At 44.0% G+C, this 12,003-nt stretch overlaps 1 protein-coding gene across 34 annotated transcripts in view; it reads right to left on the bottom strand.

Annotated features, from left to right (window-relative positions):
* The window catches only part of mbnl1 (muscleblind-like splicing regulator 1), a 49,447-nt gene that overhangs the window by 34,077 nt on the left and 3,367 nt on the right, over positions 1–12,003 (bottom strand). For 17 of the 34 annotated variants that reach the window (XM_047588796.1, XM_047588804.1, XM_047588813.1 and 14 more), the window contains exon 1: positions 6,091–6,235. The exons of 1 other annotated variant lie outside the window; for it this stretch is intronic. The gene's annotated coding sequence lies outside the window, so the exon portion shown is untranslated. Of the gene's footprint in view, positions 1–880; positions 1,210–1,715; positions 1,756–1,804; positions 2,224–6,090; positions 6,240–6,729; positions 6,892–8,427; positions 8,537–12,003 lie in introns of those variants that run through there. 16 more of the 34 variants (XM_047588783.1, XM_047588792.1, XM_047588795.1 and 13 more) reach the window with 8 other exon arrangements.

The raw sequence follows: 12,003 nt of genomic DNA, 5'->3' as shown, positions 1-12,003 counted from the left end.
GAAGAGCAGAAACAGATACCTATCCTGTCGTGTCAAAGACACGCTCATGACTGGTGCAATAAGTTTAAAAAATGGCACCGTTTCTAAAGTCAATTCATATAAGTTTGACCTATAACTGTGTCAGGAGTCACACTGTGTCAGACTGGTTCTCAGAAGGGTTGAAATGTGGTCATAACATACAGAGAAGCCCTCATGTAATAAAGGCTTAACCTGTCAGCGCGGATTCAACCATGCTCATAATGCTTTCTGGAGGGCAGATTCTCCGTCACAGGCATCACGCATACTGTAAAAGCAGAACTCATATTCTTGTACGAGTCTACACCAAACGAGAGCAATGTGATCCATGACCTTCGTCTGCTATAATCACACTGACAACAACAGCCTGTTCTTCAAGCTCCTGCTAGACAGAAGTTGACAGTCTACCTGCAGCGGGGCTGCCGTGGAGATTGTACCACGGTCTCCACAATGCAATCTGCCACACATCTGTCCGCGTCGCGCCTGACTGCATGTGTGCACATACTTGGGTGTGTGTGCTACCGTCTGAGCCACCATGGATCCCTCTAAGTCACAACAACAACATTCCTCATCATCGCTCCGACCACGGACACACCACCAGGAGGAAGCCCGGAGAGGCGAGGGAGAGGAAGGCATAGATGGTGAGGACAAAGAGAGGAGACGAGGGAGTCGAAGCTGGAGTTTTTTAAGTCTCCGAAGATCCACCCCGTTTTCATTTTTAACTGAATCATTAACAGCTGTTATTCAGTTTCCCTTTTATGGAAGAACTAACGCTTGTAAAAAAATAACTTTAAATACATATAAAGACACTTAAGAACAATAAGAAAAACTTAGTATAGAAAATAGTATAGTAGAGATGACTTACTTTCACTCCCGTATAAATGTCAACAAGCAAAATTCCTCCATTTACTGGCTTTCCTTCTCCCTGTATCTCGCTCTACTTTCCTTCTCCCTTCAACTTTCTTCCTCTTAGTTACTCCCCCTCTGTCAGATGCATGCAAACACTTACTTACTCAGACACACACACACACACACACATACTAACGCACACACCCCCACAGACAGAGTCACCCTCTCACACACTCTCTCCTCCCGCGACCCGGGAATGCTTGGCAAGATTCTACTGTACTGAAATACTGCTCACCATATAAGGTAGCAGCAGCTTCACATGTCACACATAATTTACATACAAGTGGGCCAGGAGTTTTCCTTGCACCACTCGCACATGCTAGAGACACATACGTGCAACACCACGCTTGCCCCCCCTTTAGGCTGATGCACCAAGAGGAGGGAGACGTAACGGAGAGATTTGACCATCTTCCCCGGTTAACCGAGCCCTGCAGGATAACTCCCAACATGTCCGATGTTGAGTCAGACGGACGGAATGAAAGCCGAGTGGGCGATCTATTGATCCTTCCACCGCTTCCTGGAACAGCCATGGCCCTCCAAACACACAGCAGCAAATTTTCTTGCTAACTAGCGCTACCCTGAGGAAGAAGCTATTGTGTGACTGCCTGCTTCCAGCCAAGAATGTGTCTCGCTGTGTGTTTGTGTGTGAATGTGACTGTGCCTATATCTATAAAACAAGCCGTAACAAACAGAAGTTAGCCCTGTGGCCCACACGCTGAACAAACACACAGCAGACACTAAGGCAAACAATCCCCGTATCTATACCTACGCTCCAATGCACGGGCACTTACTTTGGAAAGTAAAGACAGCGGCAGACACGGGAGGAAAGATCTAGATAAACCAATGAGACAGAGAGGAGGGTTATGAACCAAGCTCTTACCTCTCACATTGCTCTCCAGTTTGTGTGTGTGTGTGTGTGTGTGCTTCCGCGTCTCGATTGGCTCTGTATGCTTGTGCGTGTATTCAGACAGGCCGCGACAGCAGACCCCCAGGCACCGGCTGGACCATTCTCAGGCAGGCAGGCAGCAGAACACAGCAAGGCAGAGCGACTGGCAGAAGAGAGGCAAGCGAGTGAGCGAGAGAATCAGCAGCGAATGAGTAAAGGAGCTGTGCGGAGCCGAGCACCAGAGTGAGAGAGGGAGAGGGAGAGAGGGGGAGAGAGAGAGAGAGAGAGAGAGAGAGAGAGGAGGAGTGTTTGACTGTGTGATTGTGTGTGTGTGCGCGTTGCAGCGTTGGCCGTGTGCGCTAGTGTCTCCCCTCCCCTGCCTCTTGAAGTAGCTGAGCTGGGTTGTGCAGAGCTGTGCTAAGACAGGCTGGTCTGTGTCTTTACTGACTCCCCAGCCTCTGGATCGGCTGTCTGCTGCAGGAAAGTGCTGCTCGCTGGGCGGCAGTAGCAACAGCTGTGGAGGAGGAGGAGGAGGAGGAGGTGGAGGACGAGGACGAGGAGGAAGAAGAGAAGGAGGGAGCCCTGACTGCACTGGGCACACAGATCCCGCAGTTCCCTCTCCCTCCCACTCTTCCTCAAAAAGCTGGCCACACCCCCCCGTCCCCCCACCCCTCCCTAAAACAACACCAGGAAGTGCTGGCTCAGTTACAGCAGCACTGCCCTTGCCTATCCAGAGAGGCTGAGGAAGGAGAGAGGAAGTAGGCAGGAAGCAAAGACTGAGGAAACACGGCAAGAAGAAAAAAGGGAAATTAGTGACAGGGTAAACATACAAGAAAGGAAAGACCATAGATAATCAGGAAAGGCATCAAAAGTAAAAGCCTTGTTAGCGATGTTAGAAAAGGAAGGAGTGACACAGAAACAAGGTACTTCATGAGTTAAGGGTGAATAAGGACAAAATGGCAGTTGGAAAAATAGAGGAATAGATTTAGGGGTGTGGAGGAAGTTGCTATGGAAAGGTTTACTGAAAGTTTGCGACAGATTAGGTCAGGCCTGTGTGCGGATCCCCTCTTTCTTTCATACTGCTTTCTACTGTGGCATGCATCTCTAAGTTCAGCCTCACACTAGCTCCTGCGACATTATAAAACTGCAATAAATCAATCTGCGAACTACCTTAATAAGTGGCCACTCACACAGAGTAACATATCACATGTAAATACTCTGGAAATTACTGCTGCTAAAACAAATGCAGACTAGTGCAGTTTGTTTGCAAGTCGGCAACAAATTATAAAAGGGCAGAGTGAGAGAAAACACCGAGGCAGCTGCAGCAACCAGCTCTCGTATTGTTGTTGACACAAAGCTTCTTCTGCCACAACCCTTGCATCCAGGCGAAAGCCAGAGAGACTGAATGATCCTCCAAGAATTTGATTTGGACCTGATGCTGTAATATCCGGTAGCCGTGAAGACAGTGGCCTTGGCATCTGCAGGAATCTTTACAGAATTCGCTCTGCGCGCTGAAGCCAAGTTTTGGGAGTGAATTTGTGTGTACTGTCTGGTGCTCATTTGATTTGCGATCAAAAAGGAATTACATTTCTAATGCTCCCCTTTTTGGAATATGAAAAAGAACAGTATATATAAATACTGAACACTGAGGAAAAGGAAGACCACACACATTTCCATATTCATGGGGAGATGTAATATCTGATTCTTTAGTTGGTGTTTTTGCTCATACATGCAATGTAAAGCACTGCAAAAAATAGTGCCTTTCCTATGCAAAACAGTCACGCCTCAACTATCTCTGTGCTCCACTCCTTCCCTATCTCTCTGGACCAGTTTCTACACGGCTGCACGTCTCTGTTTAACACAACACTGGTGATAAGTCATCTCTAATTTACACGGCAGCCCCTTAAACCCTAGGTGACAATCTGTGGTTGAGCTTGGGCTGCAGTGCTAACCCTTTACCTAGCCCATTTCCTGGTGTAACGTGTCCGTCCTCACAGAGAGCGAAATGTTGCATATCTCAGACAACAGAAATGTGTGAAAAAAGCAATGAGATTCTGATATACATTGGTGTCCTTAGCTGCAACAGCAATGATGCCATGGTCTATTTCTAGCTATCATTCATTAGTGATGGAAGGAACCGTTTCCAACCATGGAAACAGAGAACAACATACAGGATGTTTTTTAGATCAGCACAGCAATCCGTTAGAAGGCAAACGCAGCTTTCATTGACATATAACAAAGAAACATGTTTGACGGATGTCGTTCTGGCTCGACAGGAGACATATTAGCAGCGCCTCCAAAGATCTTTGGCTCTCTGTGAAACCCAGACACTGACGTGGAATTTCCCCTCTTCTACTGCAGCTGAGTCTTCGCCAATGCTTCTGTTCCTTTCTGTCTCTGCATCTTTCTTTCACTCTTCTGCCCTTTTACTAAATTCCTGATCACTATTATTCTTCGTGCTTTCTACAGTACGTGTCTGCACTTCAGTCACTTTCCCTCACACATGACTACATCTTTTTTCCCCTAAACTCCTCTTTGAGAGCTCCAACCACTTGTTGATTTGTCACAACCTCACAAAAATCACCCCTTCCATGAATCATTCGGTTCAACAAGTAACACTTTGTCATTTTTAAATGATTTGTTCCGATATATAACTGGGGCCTACTTCTAGTTTTCAAATTCAGCTTACTTTATCAATGAGATCAACTGTTTTGACTTCCTTGTTGAAACAACTTCCTAGTATCTCACAGATAGGAGGATGGTGTGACTGTTGCTCTTTCTAATACATCAGAGCTGTTAAAGGATGAGCAAAGAGCAACAGGAATAAACATACTGAGGTTGAGCAAACTCTTCACACACACACACACACTAGTGGTAACTAACCGAAAACAGGAAGAGGCGTGTGTGAATGTGGTGCACTTAAAGGGGAATTCCACCATTTTAACACACCAAGATCAGTGAACTGGTCATGAGGAGTTGGCTACTACTCTGTAAAAACCGTTGTATTATATTTGTGGGTCTGGAGGGACCTACGCCGAGTCTGAGAAATTAATATTAATCAGGTTGAATTATGGGAAATGACCCTGCCGTATAAATTTTGATTGTTCCTTTTTTTTTTTAAATTATCTGTCTGTGGCGAGTCGTCCACATTTGTAAAAGTGAAGAAGAAGTGAGTGAACGAGTAGCGAAAGAGAACTCTGCCACTTCCATCAAACTTCTGCCCCAATAATATGAATGCAAATGTAACGCAATCGATCATATGTAACCCCTCTGCGTCTGTCAATTCAGTTTAAGTCCAAACTGCTCACATTTTACTTCTCCTCCCTCGTCTCTAATGAGTGCAACTTTCCACCTTAAGCTTCCCTATCATCTCAGTGCTCTGCTATTTCTCAGCTCTCTGTAAATGACACTGGCTGGCCTATGTGAACTCTCACTCCTCTGAGGAAATGTCCCTGAGCTTTCGAGTGCCAAACTCTGACGGCTCATCTATCACTAAGTCCCCAAATACACATTACACTCACATTACACACCGTCACAGCAACAACTGCAACAGTATGAAGACTTGGAGAACGGCAAACCACAGGGATCTGTATTCAACGTTAGCCATTGCACTTTAGTCTGAATTCTGTGCTGCAGAATGACAAAGCAAACTACTGCTTCGAGGTCATTACTACACTCAAATCAACCTAACTGGAAAACCAACGCTATTCTTCTTGAACAAATGTGCAGTTACTTTTCAGTGCTTCAAAGCATGCTTTGTGGCTTTCTCTTAACTTCTTTCCATTTTGACATAGTGGGGGGGTGGGGGGGAAGCAGGTGCAATCCAAGCTGTCACGTTTGAAATACAGAGAGAGGAAATAGCTCTTGTCCCCATTTGACACAGCTGTGTGCATACGTGTTCTTGTATGCACTATTCAAGCTTATCTTGGAGATAAAAATGAAAACGAGTGGAAACACCCGTCACAAAGAGGCCTTTCATTTCAGCTTTCATCGGTTTTTACTGATTTTACCGCTGCATATATTACATGAACCCTGCTCACATATCAAACTGTCACATTAACTTCACAACGGAGGGAAATTTAGTCACATTTGAGCAAACAGTAAAATATCGCACATGTTAGCTTTAGCATGGGGGATGTTCTTTTTTTGTAAAACATAAGTGAAAGTAAGCGCACCGGGCTTGAGTCACAGCGTTTTAGAAACGCATGTACAACAACAACGAAACAAATAAGAAACATTAAAGCATTAAATGCGCATGGCTCTACCAACAGTGAGCTTACCTGTGTGTCTGTCTATTGCTGACGTGCCACTGGGACAGATGAAGCCACTTCAACACAGGTCACGCTGATGCAATGCATTGTGGGATGGACTAACATCTTCATTTCTCTCTTCCTCTACTTCTTTTACTCTGCGCTCTCACCCTCTCATAATAGCACCTTCTGCTTGGCAACGGCCATACCACAAATGTGGTCAGGTTCACAGCGAACCATCACTGCGCAACATCACGTCTCCATGACAACCACTCCTTATCTCATTTGCATCTTCTGCTTGCATTATCTACTTATGCCAAATATGGTTGCCTTGTTATTTTCCCCGCCTCTCTCTGCGTCTCCTTTTTTATAACTTCCTCTTTTCCTCCATTTGCACAACTGTGTGCACACACTTTGTGCATAATGTACGCTGCGTGCTCACATAGACGTGTGTGCATGTGTGCCTGTGAGTGCGCTGAAAGAGGAAGAGCCTGTGAGATTAGAGCAGTTTGCAGCCTGACAGAGAAGCGGTGAGACAGCTTGGTAAATCAGGAAGCAGGGAGCTGTAAATGTTGTTGTTGAGCGAGTGAAAAAAGAAAGGGGATTTGCAATATGTTATAAGCCACCACACACACCAAGCGAGTTTATCATGGACTGGACTTCACTTACCCACTCAGTTCTTCTTCCGTGTGGCTGGTACGAGCATTTGCCCCCCCTCTCCTATTCCTCCCTGAAGGACTGTGTCTATCAAACTATCAGTGGAATGTCGAACCAGGCCTCTGGGGCCCACACACACAGCACCACTCAGCAGCACTCAGCACCTGTCTCCGACTGCCAGCACAGAGAAAGAGACGTGGTCAATCACACGGGACAGCGCAGCAACGGGGAAAGAGCAGAGGAGTGTGGGAGGCAGACAACGAGCATTTTATCAGCAAAACGACACTACTGACCAGGCAAAATGTTGTGTACAACGGTGTGTTGGACCTAAAATTTAATTCTAAAAGTAATAAGATCGTGGCCTATGCAAATAAGTTCAAAACAGTTTGCTGACTTTGTCTCTTCCTGGTGTACCTAAACCTTTCAAATTCAAGGCCACATATGTTTAATCATGTGATAATGTCGCTATTGCACAACATGTTTTTAGTTAACAATGCCAGACAACACTTCTGAGAAGAGCAGTATGTGGTGTGCTGCCACGAGAGATCTGTCCTTCCAGAGCAATTAGTTCTGGCTCGTTTTTTAATGCATAAAACCAAAATAAACGATTCGCATATTGAAACTCAACACAAATGCATAATTTAATTTAATTAAAAGCTGAAACTAGTTCTCAGACTTTTAGGCCCGATTCATTCAGGAAGTGGTGTGCTGCCTTGTGGTTATGCTAAATCCAGTCAACAACTAGCTAAAGGTGAAGATCGTAATCTACAGATGCTTCCCTTCACTAACTGTATGGGATAACACAATGATCACAGGACTTAGAAAGACAAAAAATAGGTTCATTTGGTTATTAGTTTTGCATTACGCTGCTTTCATCGGAAAATAAGGGATGATTTTGCCTCTTCAGGCTTCAATAACAAATCTAAGAATACCCCCACTTTGCTGCTTACAGCAAATAAAACACGCCTGGAACACTTCCATGAAGAAATATAGCAGATTAATTAGTTGAAATTAACAGAGTGATACACATAATGAACATGCTGTTTGTTCACTGTAACCGTTTCACCCTAAATTAATCAATAATGATTTAGTGACGTGATTCCAAGCATCACAAAACCATTAATGGATGTTTCGGTTCCATTTACTCAGACTGTTCTCCTCCTCCAGCTTTATAGATTTATCATCTCTCCATCTCACACTAACCCAGACTGTGTCAAGAGAAGCTCAGAGGAAGCATCCATGGCCCTGAGCACCATGGAGATAGCCTCCCCTCCTCTAGGCTGTGGCTCGAGGGATTGGAAGTCAATGAAACCAGGCCTAATTTAGCCTCCACAGCTCTATGGGCTGCCAGGAATCAGAGTGAGACTCCTTCCCTTTTTAGGGCTCCCTGGACACTGCGGACTGCAAGTGGCACTACTGCATTCCTAACTACACTAAGGAGCCGAAGAGAGGCGGCAGTCAAAATGTGTTGTACAGATGTGCCAAATTAATTATTACCTAGGTCTAAAAGTCATTACTTAGCATAGCATAGCATAACACAATTAATCACACTGTGAGTACAGCTAACCAGCCAGGACACTTTTATAACCATCTTATCTTTACACCACTTTTGTAGATACGTGAACTGCTTGGTTTACTGTCCAGTATCACAACAGCTCGCAATAAAATCACACCAGTAATTAGGTGAAAAGACTAATCATCTTTACTTACTCTATCCTTTCAGCCAGGACCTGTGACACGGTGCCTTTAATATCCCCGGCCTATGCTGAAACTAGATGCAGCCGGTCTAGAAGTGTATTTTTTCTCCATCGCGATTTGGCTGATTTTCATGTGACAGAGGAAGAGGGAGAGAAAAAAAAAGAGAGAGTCATTCAGTTTAAAATTAATGTGTGTGTCTTCTTACAAGCTGACCACGGCTGGGAGTAAAATGAGATGGGGGGCGGGATGCAGCGTTGCAACTCTGTGCCCTCATGAAAATGATAGGCACGTCAGTGTTTATTAACCGTGGCAGCATATGTATTCAAAATAAATGGATTAGATGAGGATTACTCATTGAGCCTCAACTCCCTACACATCCCTGTGTTTTCTACTAGTGATATGTCTACGCACGTACCGCTGAAGACAGTGATCACATAAGTCATGGTTTGGAATATATAACAGGATTATGGATGGTTGTGTGTTAAAGTATCTCCCACCACCTACTGTACAGGGACAAACAGCGTGTGGAGGAACCCCAGCGAAGCCGGATTCAAACTGACATAATCCCATTAGCCTATTGAGGGTCTCTGTCCGACCACCCTGCATAACGAGGAGATAAAGGCTGCTTCAATACCCATTACTAACAGATTTTATAAAGAGTATTCTGCATGGATTTAGTGTCACGGAGAACTATTAATTCAATTAAACTCCCTTCATTGGAAGTGCATGTTTAAAACACTTTTTTATTTGTTACGTTTCTCAGTTCCATTGTAAATCAGCCCCTTCTCCCATTACTTAGAGTTGTTGAGACTTGCCTTTGCCATATTTGACTTCAGCATTCTTACACCACAGTTCACTGGAAATCCCTGCAGCTATTAGGAAATCATTTTATCATCTGACATTGTTTATATGAGGGACCAGACGAGGTGCTGCCATCACTGCAACAGATAAGCAACTCAGATAGGCAAAAAGCTACAGAGTGGACGTGAATTTAAGCGGGAAGTTGACTTGTATTTAATTTATCTTGTCATTACATTCTGATAACAGTCACCCAATAAATTGATTCAATTCAGGTCAAGCCGTTTATTTATATATAGTGTCGATAACAACATAAATTGTCTGGAGACGCTTTACAGAACCCAGCATGAACCCCCCAAGTGGCAAGGAAAAAAGTCCTTGAGCAGAACCTGGCTCATATGGACCCGTCGGCTCGAGGCCAGCCAGGTAGAGACAGAAAAGGACAGAGAAGAGAGCAGCGGGCGGAACAAGATAAACATACATCTCTCCTACATACCGACAATCTGACTAAAGCGTACGTGCGGACCCTAATTGTGACTGATGGTAAGCAACAATTTGGGAACATATGAGTTCTTAACCATGTTTAGCCTTGCATCATTCATCCAACTCCTCTGCTTATACAGAAATAATTGTTTATTTCTCATCTCTGTTAACTGTGTTAGGCTGCTTCATTTGTATGATTTATACAAACAAAGAGCAGATAGCAACAGTTAGTTCTGTCAAAGTAAATCACTTATTTGGGGTTACGCAACACCTATAAAGGCAGGTTTAAAAGACAAATTTATAATCTGTGCATGATTGACGACAGATGAGTGTTTCTCCTGTGTTGCCTTCCATTTAATTCAGCTGTAACTAAAGTATACTGCAGGCCTTAGGTTATAAGATCTAACATTCATATATAACAAAAAACTAAAGAGTAATTTCAAAATATTACATATGAAAACTGAAGCTGTCTTTTATTCCTCCAGTTCATATTGAGTTTCTACGATAAGAAGGACGAGACCCAAATTCACAACCTTCATCCTGTGCAAAAAACGTGAACCCTCAACACACACACAAACTGCCAACAATAACGAGGAACATCTAACATCAGCAATGAACCATGAACACTACCCTGTGTTGTGTAACAGTGCATCACTGGGCTGAGGGAAGTGCAGGGTAGAAGTGTTCGACCACCAGACACAGCCTATATCAAAAAGTGTTTCATACAGTACAAGACACTTAGTAACCTAGCAACTGATGAACTCAACATGTCACCTATTGCAATTCTAAAACTAGCTAAGCTGAGCACCAGACATAATTATATCTCTCCTCAGCCAATCACATGGGGCCCTGGGCCATAAATAACAGACTGCTCCCCTACAGAGCACCAGTCTGTGCCGAAAAGTCAACAAACACTTTCTCCAGTAGCGACTCTTGCTCAGTACTGGATTCGTCTGGCTCACATGAGGATAAACAGAAGGGGATAGAGGCAGAGGCCTGAAAGTTTTCAGAACGAACGAGCTGGAGAGATAGAGTAGAGAGGAAAAGAAAAACAATGTAGCCTATGATTAGTGAGTCATAATGAAGGCTGTTGAATGGGACTGTGGCTATGAGCTATGTCATTAAAGACTGTGCAGAATGGCTGGAAAACCTTCAGGTCCCTATTTGAAGCACTGGCATGCTGGAAGCAAGGACACATAGCAGTGGATTTAAAAGCTCCTCTCACATACCTGATTCAAAGTAACTGCAACATTTCACACATATTAAACTGATAATGTCAATAGCAGGAGGTTTCTTGTCGGCCCTGCACTCCACTCTCAAGGCCTGTTACCATGTGTGTTTGTGTTAGCCAGCTACAGCAGCGCTCTGTGAAACCACTTAGTCTTGGGGGCCTTATATTTAGATTTTACGACCAATATTGGATTCTGATCCAAGATATTTTCACCGGGGTGATTTAAGATGTCACCTCTATGGGGCAACAAGTTACGACTGCAATTACAATCACATCACATCACACCACGAGGTTCAAAAAGAACATTAGGGCATTTGTTCCTTCTGGCTGATGAGAGATGGGATCGGGAATGTGTCTGCCCACAAGACATTACTGACGTGTTATGAAGTAACAGAACACTTGGGCTAGAGTTTGTCTAACCTCTTAATGGCAGATCATCATTGTCACTGTGGTGACGAGTCACAGTGACAAAATGGCCGAAAAGACACATAATGACCAATCGGTTTCTGAAGGTTCGGTTACTGCGTCTTTTTTTAACCTGCTGCGAGGCCTTGCAGAACGAGCCTTTTGAGGTATGTGGTCTTATCTGTGAGAACGGCATCAACGTATCACTTCATACATCACGTACTTGCTGAGAAATGTAAACATGACTGACAGAAATACCATAAGACTTGGCGCGTATCACACAATAAAAGCAGATGTGCCCTGCAGTTCCCTCGGCTCTCCTGTGCTATTTGTTTTATGTAGCACCTCCCTTTCATGGGGAAATGGCACTTTCTAGATTTCACTGGAATGTATCTGGTGTGTCATGACCTTTTTCCCTGTTGGTGATATTTAAACATTATGTAGGCACACATCCTGACTTCAATTACCTTAATAGTGACCTCATTCAGACATGTTGTCTGTTGCTATAATGGTGTTTAGTCCCTGGCTACAGTACAACACTGCACACTTGCCATTTTTCCGCTATTATGCCACAAAAACTATAAAACATAAAGTTCAGAATTGGTGTATAAACATGTTTGATTCTATCTTTTTGTCGCTTTTGCTCATACGGTTACACTGAAACTGCTGGT

This window comes from Mugil cephalus, chromosome 7, assembly GCF_022458985.1.
Source record: "Mugil cephalus isolate CIBA_MC_2020 chromosome 7, CIBA_Mcephalus_1.1, whole genome shotgun sequence".
Lineage (NCBI taxonomy): Eukaryota > Metazoa > Chordata > Actinopteri > Mugiliformes > Mugilidae > Mugil > Mugil cephalus.
The sequence above is the reverse complement of the archived record's forward strand: the minus strand, read 5'-3'. Positions and strand labels throughout refer to the sequence as shown.